The 13,752-nt window shown below is 32.1% G+C and overlaps 1 long non-coding RNA gene across 1 annotated transcript; it reads right to left on the reverse strand.

The window, feature by feature from the left end:
• Positions 1 to 4,200: 4,200 nt before the first annotated feature.
• On the reverse strand, positions 4,201 to 12,776 carry LOC127706166 (uncharacterized). Its single transcript, XR_007984274.1, has 4 exons — positions 12,712 to 12,776; positions 10,670 to 10,737; positions 7,420 to 7,468; positions 4,201 to 4,305 (listed from the first exon to the last, which is right to left on the reverse strand). It is a non-coding gene; the product is annotated as an uncharacterized LOC127706166 (long non-coding RNA).
• Between the last annotated feature and the right edge of the window lie 976 nt (positions 12,777 to 13,752).

The following is a 13,752-nucleotide window of genomic DNA, read 5'->3' on the forward strand; positions in this document are numbered from 1 at the left end:
TATTATCAAAAATTAATTGGTACAGATAACAGAATGACCTTTGGTTTCAAGGTTTTTATTGTATGACGTCATGTAATATATCACTGTTAGTAATGAGTTACAATGACTAACAGTACTGTAGCTGGCGTGTTTCTGTATATGCTTTAATTCATTTGAATCAAAACTAGCTAAGTTTGTATGAATTATGTTTCATATGCGCAAAAAAAGAAGGCAATCAGTAGGGGTGTACGATAAGTAATCATTGAAATACCAACTCTTTGTTGAAATATCAGTTCACCAAACCCAACATTAATGTTGTCGATAAAAAAATCCAACATTTTGATAATATCTTTTTCGCTGTATTTGTTAATTAAATCAGTGTTTACTATTCTGTTTAATGAGAAAAGTTGCTGATATTCCAATTAAACTTGGAGAATAGTAGTGTAAAGAGTTGGGAAAAATTCAATTATATGATTGCAAAATTAAAGTGATTATTGATTTTGATTTAAGATTTTTTAGCAGATCAGTTTTTAGAAATTCAATTGACATCTCTGGTTGAATATACCCTAACAGAATATTCTAGGTTGTATACAATCGTTTTATTCCCCGAGACAGAATTGCTGAAACCAGGTGTGCGCAGCTTGTTGAGAGATGTCAGGTTTCAATGATTTCACACCTCGTGTAGTATTTGAACTTCATACTGTTTTAATTTAAGCACCACTGATGCAATGAACGCTTAACGTAAACAGCCACGTATCTTAAATGCTTTCTTAAAACCTATTTCAATATGAAGCATGTTGGTTGAAGGAAAAATGAAAAACTGAAAAAGAGAGGAAAACATCCATTTATTATATAGAGAGGAACATCAAGAACACTTTGCATGTATGTTGTATGTCAAAAGTAAGTGCTAATTACAATTATTCACAATTATAGGACACCTTACGGCCTTCAACAATGAACAAAACCCATACCGCATAGCCAGCTTTAAATAGCCCTGAAATGACAAATGTAAAACAATTCAAACGAGAAAACTAACGGCCTGATATTGACAATTTTTCTAGGACTTTCAAATATTTCCTTGGTATTTTGTCTTGTTTTAAATTAGCAAATAAGACACCTATGTAAATGTTCAGATCAGACGACTTTTATGGAATCTTACTACTTTAAATTGTGATAATGTGACTCTTTTGAGTTGAAAAAAAGTTATATCGTAACTGTAAGCAATTAGCGAAGGTGACTGTAATATTATTGAAGCTATGATTTTAGTCGTTCGTCTACATAATACTGTTCGTGCCGCTTTTGCGTCAGAAGATCACCCCTGTTAAGAAAGTCCGTATGATATTAACATCCACAATTGTAACGTTCTTATTGAGATATTTAACGTTATTCAAAGGTTAAGAGGTTATGCTACAGCTACGAAAGGTGAAGGTGATAATGGAAAAGATCATCATGTTTGTAATAGATTCTTGTATGAAGTTTTCCAGCTCTGAAAATATCAAGAAAAAGATCCACAAATTGCGACAGACATCCTAGTGTCTATGAATCTTAAATATCAAAATCTTTTTTTGGTAACATTTTTGTTTATTGGCGAAAATATACCGTCAAATTATCAGTTGACCATGTGCACATGGTAACAAAGTCGTGAGTCGTCATATCGTCACATTGAATTGCTAGAATAAAACAATTTCGATAAATACAATATAATCGCATATGAAACAACACAAACATCAGGAAAACGTCCGAATGACATATTATCAAAAATTAATTGGTACAGATAACAGAATGACCTTTGATTTCAAGGTTTTTATTGTATGACGTCATGTAATTTATCATTGTTAGTAATGAGTTAAAATGACTAACAGTACTGTAGCTGGCGTGTTTCTGTATATGCTTTAATTCATTTGAATCAAAACTAGCTAAGTTTGTATGAATTATGTTTCATATGCGCAAAAAAAGAAGGCAATCAGTAGGGGTGTACGATAAGTAATCATTGAAATACCAACTCTTTGTTGAAATATCAGTTCACCAAACCCAACAACAATGTTGTCGATAAAAAATCCAACATTTTGATAATATCTTTTTCGCTGTATTTGTTAATTAAATCAGTGTTTACTATTCTGTTTAATGAGAAAAGTTGCTGATATTCCAATTAAACTTGGAGAATAGTAGTGTAAAGAGTTGGGAAAAATTCAATTATATGATTGCAAAATTAAAGTGATTATTGATTTTGATTTAAGATTTTTTAGCAGATCAGTTTTTAGAAATTCAATTGACATCGCTGGTTGAATATACCCTAACAGAATATTCTCGGTTGTATACAATCGTTTTATTCCCTGAGACAGAATTGCTGAAACCAGGTGTGCGCAGCTTGTTGAGAGATGTCAGGTTTCAATGATTTCACATCTCGTGTAGTATTTGAACTTCATACTGTTTTAATTTAAGCACCACTGATGCAACGCAAACTTAACGTAAAAAGCCACGTATCTTAAATGCTTTCTTAAAACCTATTTCAATATGAAGCATGTTGGTTGAAGGAAAAATGAAAAACTGAAAAAGAGAGGAAAACATCCATTTATTATATAGAGAGGAACATCAAGAACACTTTGCATGTATGTTGTATGTCAAAAGTAAGTGCTAATTACAGTTAATCGTAGGATTAAACAATAAAAGCTTGTCATTTGAAGATATAATCTCATCAAACTATAATTTCATTTGGATGATAAGTAGCCCTTCAAATACTATTTGTAATGATTTATACATTTTGATTTTCAAACAGACGTCAAGTCCATAAGAACACATAAGGGCAATTACATAAAGACTGGCATGGATAAGAGTTCAATAGTAGTGCTAATAGACCCATTAAATGTTAAAAACTTAATTTGGTGAAAAATAAATGATTTTCTTGTACATGGAACTGCATCATATGGTGGACATATGTGGTTTGACAATAATTATGCAAATTAAATCTGGTATTGACGTATCCAGTATCACAACATGTGTAGACGCGGAACGACATGAAGTATATTATACGGTACTTTTTCATGTTTAAGACCATTTGGTTATAAAACATGGCTGTTTTTGGTTGTTCTATTCTGCTGTCTCACTATCTTTGAACCAATGTTTATACTGATAGCATTACTGTGCAATCTTAATTTCTATCTTCTGGAGCTACTTCACTTATAACGACAGTTACTAGCACCTCCTTTTTAACTTGAAATCAGTTTATAGATATCAAAAAGCAGTATATAAAACGTTGAAATTTCTTCTTTTTAATTAAAAGAAAACACTCACCTGGGTTTAAGCTTCGGGGTTTAAGCATAAGTAGAACAGTCTTATCGTCTTAGTATTATCTGTGTGCCTAGGTAATCTGTTAACTACTTTCAACTTGAAAATACCTTCACCCATTACTGTAAGGTCACAGTACCCAAATTACACCTAGTACCCAATTTGAACCTAATTAACTGCGGAAATCTTACAAGTTTTCTTTGAGACTAAACAATTTTTAACTTTTATGATTTTACATTATACACGTCTTTCACCATAAGTAAATAAATTTGGACAAACATAAAACGTTCACAGTATATATCAACAAATGATGCATTCACTGGAAAAAGTAAAATCTACGGAAATGTCGCCATGCGACGTTCAGAAAAAAATTGTCTTTTAAAAATTAGCAAATAAAATATGTTGAAAGCATCCATTTCTTAAAAATGAATAGTAAGCATGGACTAATGTGAAACTGTTCTAAATATTTGAAGAAATAAAACACAATATCTGTTATTTGAATTTTAAGGATGTGAATTTAAGCATGGATGCAATTTGGGTACTCCTCATTACAGAACCATTGATCGTTTGGAGGTCGGTTCAAGCCCATTTTTCTACGGGTCACTTTGGATTCAAAATTGGTGTAACTATATAGTAAAACTAATACAGATACCTCTACAAAATAAACACAGAATGGAAACTATTGTCTGGATCATAAAAAAAACGTAGGTGAAAAAACTGTCAAAATAGGTGCAATTTGGGTACCTTCAAGTTATTATCATTGTATTGCATGTAAATGAAATTTAAAACATACTGCAGAAACAACATGACAAATGACAGATTTTCATTTCAGTTTATGTGATGTTCCATTTTAACAAGTCCTATATTTAAATATATAATATTTCCATGGATTTTTCAGGATTGCAAGGACCTGTAAATAATGGGCAGTCGAACTAACTATGCGGTAAAAGCTTGCATATCTTGTCGTCAGAACAGTAATAATCCAGACAGCATACAAAGTGCGTATTGCATCGTATAGGACAGTTATGTCTTTTAACAAGCCTAAAACAAACAATTACGAGAATAAATTCAGTCAATAAAAAAAATCAATTCAAATGCTTTGTTGTTTTAGACAACAGTGTATCATGTGTATATCTGTGCATACAAAATGTACTACTTGAGGCAGGAAACCATTCGTTTTTACGACTCAATTCGAGCAAATGTAAACGTTTTAATAGTTATTAAAGGTACGAGGATTATAATTTAATACGCCAGACGCGCTTTTCGTCTACATAAGACTCATCAGCGACGCTCAGATCCAAATACTTATAAAGCCAAACAGGTACACAGTTGAAGAGCATTGAGGACCCAAAATTCCAAAAAGTTGTGCCAAATACGGCTAAGGTCATCTATTCCTGAAATAAGAAAATCCTTAGTTTTTTCGAAAAATTCAAAGTTTTGTAACAGGAAATTTATAGAAATGACCATATAATTGATATTCATTTCAACACCGAAGTGCTGACTACTGGGCTGGTGATACCCTCGGGGACGAAACGTCCACCAGCAGTGGCATCGACCCAGTAGTGTAAATAGTTATCAAAGGTACCAGGATTATAATTTAATACGCCAGACGCGCGTTTCGTCTACATAAGACTCATCAGTGACGCTCAGATCAAAATACTTATAAAGCCAAACAAGTACAAATTTGAAGAGCATTGAGGACCCAAAATTCCAAAAACTTGTGCCAAATACGGCTAAGGTCATCTATTCATGGGATAAGAAAATCAGTAGTTTTTCGAAAAATTCAAAGTTTTGTAACAGGAAATTTATAAAAATGACCATATAATTGATTTCATGTCAACATCGAAGTGCTGACTACTAGGCTGGTGATACCCTCGAGGACGAAACGTCCACCAGCAGTGGCATCGACCCAGTGGTGTAAATAGTTATCAAATGTACCAGGTTTATAATTTAATACGCCAGACGCGCGTTTCGTCTACATAAGACTCATCAGTGACGCTCATATCAAAATAGTTATAAAGCCAAACAAGTACAAAGTTGAAGAGCATTGAGGACCCAAAATTCCAAAAACTTGTGCCAAATACGGCTAAGGTCATCTTTTCCTGGGATAAGAAAATCCTTAGTTTTTCGAAAAATTCAAAGTTTTGTAACAGAATATTTATAAAAATGACCATATAATTGATATTCATGTTAACACCGAAGTACTGACTCTGACTCCTGGGCTGGTGATACCGTCGGGGACGAAACGTCCACCATCAGTGGCATCGACCCAGTGGTGTAAATAGTTATCAAAGGTACCAGGATTATAATGTAATACGCCAGACGCGTATATAAACTAGTAAACCAATATAGGTCTGAAACGGCTCTTAAAAGACTGAAGAATTAATTGTAAAGTCATGTTTAGTCTTTTGGTCAATTTAAGACTTATCAACTGCGGTAACTTTTATACTGTTCAGGCAATTCGCTTGCAGTCAACTAAGACATATTTATTCTATGTTCAGACTGTTCAGTAGTTGCAATTTACTTGTAGACTTCAACATCATACCCAATTATCTGAATATATACTGAACTGTATCGAATTGATTTAAAGCGAATTCACTGAAAAGTACTGAATTTAACGCAGCAAATACGTCAGAAAATTGACTGAAACACTGAAAATGAAAAATCAACTAATTGTTCAGAGTTTTCAGACGATGTTAAGATCAACATGATCGCTAAGTCTAAAATGAATAGTTTTTTTTTCTGATGGAGGTCTATATCAGTAAGTTGCAATACTAGCACACATTTCGGATACTTTATTTCGTACTTTCACATGTATACGTCTAACGTAACACACACAAATTAAGAGAATCCCATATACTTCAAAAAGAAAGAGTGACCGGATGTATGCGTCCACGAGGTCCGATCTGCAAAATGTGTTTTTTTCTGAATTCAATTTTTTCTGTTTGATTAAAAGTTTTTGCTAAATCGACACATTTATTTAGATTTAAAAAAAAAATATTGCATTTTTTGGGGGATATCAAACCAGGAAAATGGAAGGATTTCGTGTTTACTCGAAGTGGTGTGGCCTAGAAAAACCGCAAACAGAGAGTAGAAAAAAAGTAGTTTTGACTTCAGGGTTTCATAACTTTTTATTCTTCGTGGCATGACCCGCTTTTTTTTTTCCATTACATCACAATTTCACATTACAGCATACATGATATGTGCATGAAACAAATTTTCTATGTAGCATTTTATTTTTAAAAAATTTCAAAGATCACCTGTTTTGCATGTAAGCCTATGGAGTAGTCAATTACAAGACAGCAACCTGCAGTTATAGCAAAAGTTTTGAACCAAATATTTGTATCAATGAATAAATTTGATGATTGTTTTAGGTTTTTAATGAAATTGCTGAATAGATTATTTTCCATTTATACAAAGCATGCATATATTACATCTATATTCTAATAAGAAACTGCAACCAAGAGTGTACATTTGTAGCTCTTTTGACATGGGATAAAAAAAAAAATTTTCTAAATTAGTTCTAAAACTATGTAATTAAGACCGCTTTAAACAAAAGCATCTTCGCGTGACATCATATTTGGTGTAAGATATATGTCGCAAAACTTCATAAACAAAACCTTTGGATTTTTGGAGAATTTTTTTCAGGGTAATTCAGTAACTTAATCATTGTCTTGATATTTTATCAGTAAAACATATATAACATTTGCTAAAATCTAAAACGTCACTACAGACACGATCATTATTTAACTGATGTTTCTATATTGTAATATTCTCCTTTTTTAAACATTGTTATTTCAAAATCCTCGACAAGGTTGCGCGCCTGCATGAATTTCTCTTTTTATTTTTTATTTTCAACATTGTCTTGCGATACAAACACACACAAACCTTTCAATTTATGATTGGTCATGACTTTTGCATTGTTATGACAGATATTATAATCTACAATACACTAAATGCGACTATGACATATGTTGTTACTTTTATTGAAACGGTACAGGTTTTTTTCCATTGTGCATATCATTTTGATATATAATAGTTTGTAATAAATTTGCTGTATTCAAACCGACTAGTTCGTCCATTAACAGACTGTTTCAGACCTAAACGCGACTCACTCGAACACGTCGAATAATCAAACTATACGAGCCAACTTACTTATGAATAAGGTCTTTGTCTTCAAGCATTTCTGCATGTGCCATGTTGACTGAAAGTAAAATACTGTTTATATTAGATATCGTGACCAGGTTATATATTTTTCTCATGCACCACGAACATGTCGAAATTTAATAGCATTTCCCCGTTAAGAAAAGGTTGCGAAATACACTGTCATGCAATTTGGATTATCCTTCATAAGTAATGATCAAATCGAAACCAAATTAAAGATTATGATGTAAAAAAACATCAACTTGAATACGTGTTGATCTGTGTAATTAAAAACGGGACCTAAAAGGACTAACCAAATAGTCATTAGGTCAATCTATCCTCCCGATGTTGGCACTTTAGATTCTTAAAGTTTGAAAATTTATCAACGAGGCAGTAAAGAAATATATTTCATTAATTGCGTCAGTACTAAAGCACTGATTACTGAGTTAATACTGCCCGCGGGGACTAGCAGATACTCAGTAGCGGTACCAACCAAGTGTTAGAAAATTGAAGTAGCACTTTATACTTTTGATGAGTCCCGAATTTAAAATCAAATCAGTAGTATTCTCTCCACTCATGCACGCACATACACATACACCTAAACAGTTTTAACAGTAATTCATAATGAACAAAATATATTTCGCTTGTGTGTTCGTTTGTTATATATAATTGTTTGCCAGCTCTCAATTTCAAACATAACCCCCTTCTCAGTTATTCCATATTTATTGTTAGTCTTTGACATAAGCATAATATAAGTATAACTTATACAGTGTTATATTATGTTTCAGAATAGTATCTTTTCTTCTTTATTAATTTAGGTCAATTTTGTTGTTAAACGGACTAAAGGATGTTTCTGATATTTTTAAAATCCAACTAACTTCATTTTTTAAATCAAAATCTTTAATTGATTGCGCTTTTCTTATTTTGCTTTTAATTGGAAGGTAATTAAGAATCGTCCCCATTCTATTCCTCCACTCATTCTTATACCCCTTAACTTTCAAACTTTCAACGCTACCTTTCCATAAAAAGAAATACAAGTTACAACAAAAGAAGCATGCAAAGAAGGAAATGGTGGTTATCTGTCAATAGTACATCGTTCCAAAAAATGACCTCTAGCATTCAGCATAGTCTTCAACTATAGCCAAATGTCTTCCCAATTTGTGAAACTAATAACCTTCTACAGTTTATAAAAGTTGTTTTTAAATTTAGAGGAAACAATCACAAACCTACCATCAACACTGAATTCTGAACATAACAGAAATTTTTTTTTAGATATGACACCACTGCAATTCCTGCAAGCTCCTGACTATGGACAGACACACGAAAATATGGCGTTGTTAAATCTTTTTTATATCGGAACCGCCTCCTTGTAATTGCGACCAATGAGCTTGCAACGGGTACAGAAGGAAGTTTTTAAAAAAACTGTTAAAGTAGTTAATGTTTGACGTAATCGGTTAATGATTGGTGACACGAACATGACAGGTCCTTGAATGAAAGATGATCGATACCATGAAGGTTATTTGACTTATCAGACCGAATTCTATTTGATTATTACCGTGACAACCGTCTACGATCAGTCAATAACCTGTAAGTAAGGATGGGACGGATACATATAAAATTAAAATTATAACTCTGCAATATCTACATATGATAAACGCAGACCTTTACCCGATAATCAGTATCCAACTTAGTCGCAAGGACAAATGCAAAGCAAATATATAAATTACTCTTAAAGTATTATATAATTATTTCATTGTTGGTACTTTTACTTTTTTGACTAAATAAGATACAAAATTGCAGCATAATGACAGATTGTTTCTACATCACTCAATATCGACAAAATGCTATCATCTGAAATCAGTACCGTCTTACACAATTATACATTGTAATGCCACTAGATGAGTTAGTTTTCGTAAAATGTAAACAATACAAAAATAAAGATACTTTAAGCTTAGTGTTAAATAGGAGTTTAATCACTTCTTCGTTTTAGAGAAAATCCTCTATCGTCATTGGTTTTTTTGGGATACTTTTTAAACTTCAGGATGGGGTGTTTTTCAAAAACCTGATAAAACATAAATCAGAGAAAAAAATTAATAGAAACAAAGCACTGCAGTTAGTCGTTTAGATGCATCCTGACGAGTTTGTGTATGTTCTCTCTTTGGATATAACTATTTCTGTACGTTGGGATACGTTGTTCTCCATAAAATATAATGAATATAATCCATCTTATATGTTGTTTGAATATTTTTAAGGGTGTCCATAATTTATATTTTATATTTTTGGAATTTATTCGTCAAAATTGGCAGTATTTGATTGTTAGATGATATTAGAATATTTTTTATCAGAATTTTCTAATGCGATAAACACCGTTTCAAACTCTCGCAGGGTTTGATAAAACTAAATGCTTTTACATTTAGCCAATCGGAATTCTTTAAGAAGTTTATATTTAGATGTAATCTACACAATTCACCTCTCTTCAATCAAACGTTAAAATATGAATTGTGAATTTTTGCTGAATGAATAAAATGAAATGTCAGACTTCGGCACTTTAACGATTTGTATTTTTCCGTTGCGTTATCTGAAGTAAATGAAACGAAAATTTCGTAAAATTTCAACATGTGACGTAGAAGAATTCAGTCATTCAGAAAGGTCAATCCGTCAGATCAGTCCGATTAGTAAAAGACTGACGGATTCGTGACGTGAGCTTGACATTAACTTGACAGATCGATGACTGACCACTAAATTAGTAACGCGTACGGTTGCAAGTATTTTATTCCTTAAAAATGTTCTACTGCTTGCAAAGTTGAGATAAATTTAACATAATTGCTATTAACATATATACTAATATTAAACACTTCATGTTTATCGTTCTTATTGTTTGGTTTGATTGCTGTCTCGTTTATGTATTACAAATTATCGCATTTATTCTTATCAAAAATGGTTTATATTTGAATTGACGATACTAACAAAACTCAAAATTTGTGAAGTAGTTTACACTCACATATTTGGAGAAAAAAGGCAAAGAGTTTAACGGTGACACCATGACAGGCAAAAACTTGTCAATACAGAAACTGTATTCCTGTCGGTAGAATACTAAATGAATTTCATCAGCCATGAATATGCAATAAAATTGAGAATGGAAATACAAGCATTTTTTTGTTACTGAACACAAAGATCATTCCGAGACGAAAAAGAAAAAAAAACCAAATTGGCAAATTACAATCAAACGTTCAATTTTACAGAGATTCACATTTTTGCTTACCTCTCTCGAACACTAGCAACAGACAGACGACTAAACAAACAGAAACCATTATTCTTCTTTTTGGTTCTCTACAACAAATGATAACATTTGTGAATATTTTTGCCATGATATGTCGTTATATAAAACGAAGGGAATAAGTTTTTAAAATGACAATGGGAGACGACTGTAAACAGCAATTGCAAGACATTCGTATGCGTACAATCCAATTCTCCTTCTTCTTTACTATGGGTTCACACAGGTTGTCGGGACTATATATGTTTTGTCCGCGGTTACCGTTTGTCTTAATTTCTTCTCTTTTTTTTCATCAGAAGTTCAATTTGCATTATTCTTAGAATATCCATATCATCTAGTTTACATATTATTTTGAGTTTATAAATTAACTGAATTCCAAGAGAGCAAATTCCTCAAAAGATTATTTGAATACTAATGCAAAGAAAAAAGTGACTGTTTTAGTCGGATTCATTCTACTGATTTTAGTCAGGACTGGTTTTACATGTTTTCTATTGAAAGATACATTAAACATTGGTAAAGGTAAGTAAGGTAAGTTGTTAAATATGGCTGACGACTACCAATTAGCGATATTTCAAAAAGTTTGTTATGTTCTTATCTATCATTAGCCTTTTGTAAAGTGTCAATGTCTTGGGGTTCGGTATTTTTATTTTACTTTTTTCCGATACCTGTGCAAGCGGACCACCTTATAATCAAACAGGTACATGTCATGAGTGCTTCATCACTAAATGTAAATTTACTTTCTGTTACAGCAAGTGCTAAAAATGTATCACGTTGTTTCGTGCATCAGACTTTCATATCGTACAGATGTCATTAGAAGGGATTAACAATAACCGTCGGATTCTGAGTACGAGTAGGAATAAGACTAAAAGTCATACAGGTAAGCTATAGGGGCGATCTCGCAATGTGGAAATGTAATAATAATGTGTAAGCCAATTGATTTTACCGTGCAACATCTTTGCGTTTTTATCGAGAAAAAAAACATTTATCAAATAATTGATGGGTTTTACTTTTTTTTTTTTGTTCTACAGAAGAGTAGAATAGCCTTATCGTTTACGGTGGCTAATTGATATTTTCAGAATTTTAACAATACTTTCACAACGACAAGGGGATTGGAAAAAAATTTGAATAGGTCAGGTTTTTTTAATTTCATTTTTGTTTTGGGTTTATTTTGTCACTGTGTATAGTATTGTCACATTCTTTATGTGCATGTCACAAGTCAGAGCATGTAGTACAGTGGTTGTCGTTGGCTCGTGTCTGTCATATTGTTTTTCGTAAATTCCTTTGTTATGAATTAGATCGTTAGTTTTCTCATGTGAACTGTGTCACCTTTTCATGTCGATGGCCTTTAAAAAACGACTATACAGTAATTGGTTTTTCAATGTTGAATGCCGTACGGTAGCCTATAGTTGCTTACTACCCCTTCATTTTGACTCTGGTGGATAGACTCATTGGTAATCATACAACATCTACTCAGTTTTATCATGTTTATAGTCTTAAGCTTGGAGGATAGGATAAACATGATAAAAAATAACTTGTCTTGTTATGATTCGTAGTCGGACTGGTGTCAGACTTATTGTAAATCTCTATTAGGACGGATGTGCCTCTAAAATCACAACTGAAAGCATATCAATGCAAGGTGAAATTAATGAAAACAAATGACAATTAAATGCAAAAAATGTATCACGTTGTTTCGTGCATTAGACTGTCATATCGTACTGGTGTCAAAGGCATACACTAATTGTAAATCTCTACTAGGACGGATGTGCCTCTAACATGTCTAACATCACAACTGAAAGCAAATCAATGCAAGGTGAAATTAATGAAAACAAATGACATATTATCATCATATTAAAAAACTGAATGTTAATCCATGTTTATAATAAATAAAATTTTGTATGTTAGTGTCGTTCCACATTTTGCATGAAGCGCGTAATTGTTTCTTACTTTTAAATGCGCTGGATTACATTCTTTCATATCGCTTAAAACTTGCATTCAGTTTTACAATTCATATGACTGCAAAATCTACTTACATAGGAAATTCCGTCTGAAGTCTTTGAATATTAAGCAATTATCCAGCTTTTATACACGACTATGACACAAGGAAAATATAAACGACAACAAATTTAAACTGACGTATCCTGCTTTGCAGCTAAAGGTCTTTTCATTGGTAATGTTCCGTTACATGATTAACTAATTTTAATGATCAGAAAATGCACGTTTTCTTTTATGGATCCTTGTTGGAATACAAAATAAATTTTGACAATTACTAAGTGTTATGTAATATGTCAATATGCAATTTAAAATAGATATAGGAAGAAAAAAGTTCATAATGATGAGAAACTTATTACTGCGATGCATGACAACGACACACATAAAGGAAGAAACTAATGCAATGGTATGTACATCGAGACAATATGTTAATTAAAGTATCCTGTTTTGCAGCTATAGGTCTTTTCATGGTTATTGTTCGATTACATGATTTATAAATTCTAATGATAAAAAAATGCACGTTTAATTCTGTATATCCGTTCGATTACATAATAAATTTTGACAATAAATAAGTGTTATGTAATATGTTTAGATACAATTTAAAATTGCATAATGATGAGTTATTTATCACTGAGATGCATGACAATGGAACATACATAAAGTTAGAAACCAATGCAATGGTATGTACATAGAGGCAATGAAAACGATGTCTGTCTTTAAATTTTAAAAAATTGTATCAAACATTATTTATTTCAGATGCTTATTCAAAACTTGATGAATGCATTTCTGCTTGTTTTTCTTTAAATTTCAGTATAAACATCAACTATTACCACAGAAAAGCTAAGCATCACTTATTCAGGTGTAAAGCGTTTACAAAAAGCAGCGTCACATACACATGATAAATTCATCAGATATAAAAAAAACCTTGGTCAAATGCAGAGAATTTTCTATAACCTATAATGCTTAGTGAGTCCGGTAATATTGAGTATGAATAGCTCGTTGATATTGTTTTAATATCAAAGATACATTTCCAGATTCTTTTGACATTCTTTGATCTTTGACTTTAGACATGCTTTTTTACT

The sequence above is a fragment of the Mytilus californianus genome, unplaced genomic scaffold (assembly GCF_021869535.1).
Source record: "Mytilus californianus isolate M0D057914Y unplaced genomic scaffold, xbMytCali1.0.p SCAF_6, whole genome shotgun sequence".
In the NCBI taxonomy this organism is placed as follows: domain Eukaryota; kingdom Metazoa; phylum Mollusca; class Bivalvia; order Mytilida; family Mytilidae; genus Mytilus; species Mytilus californianus.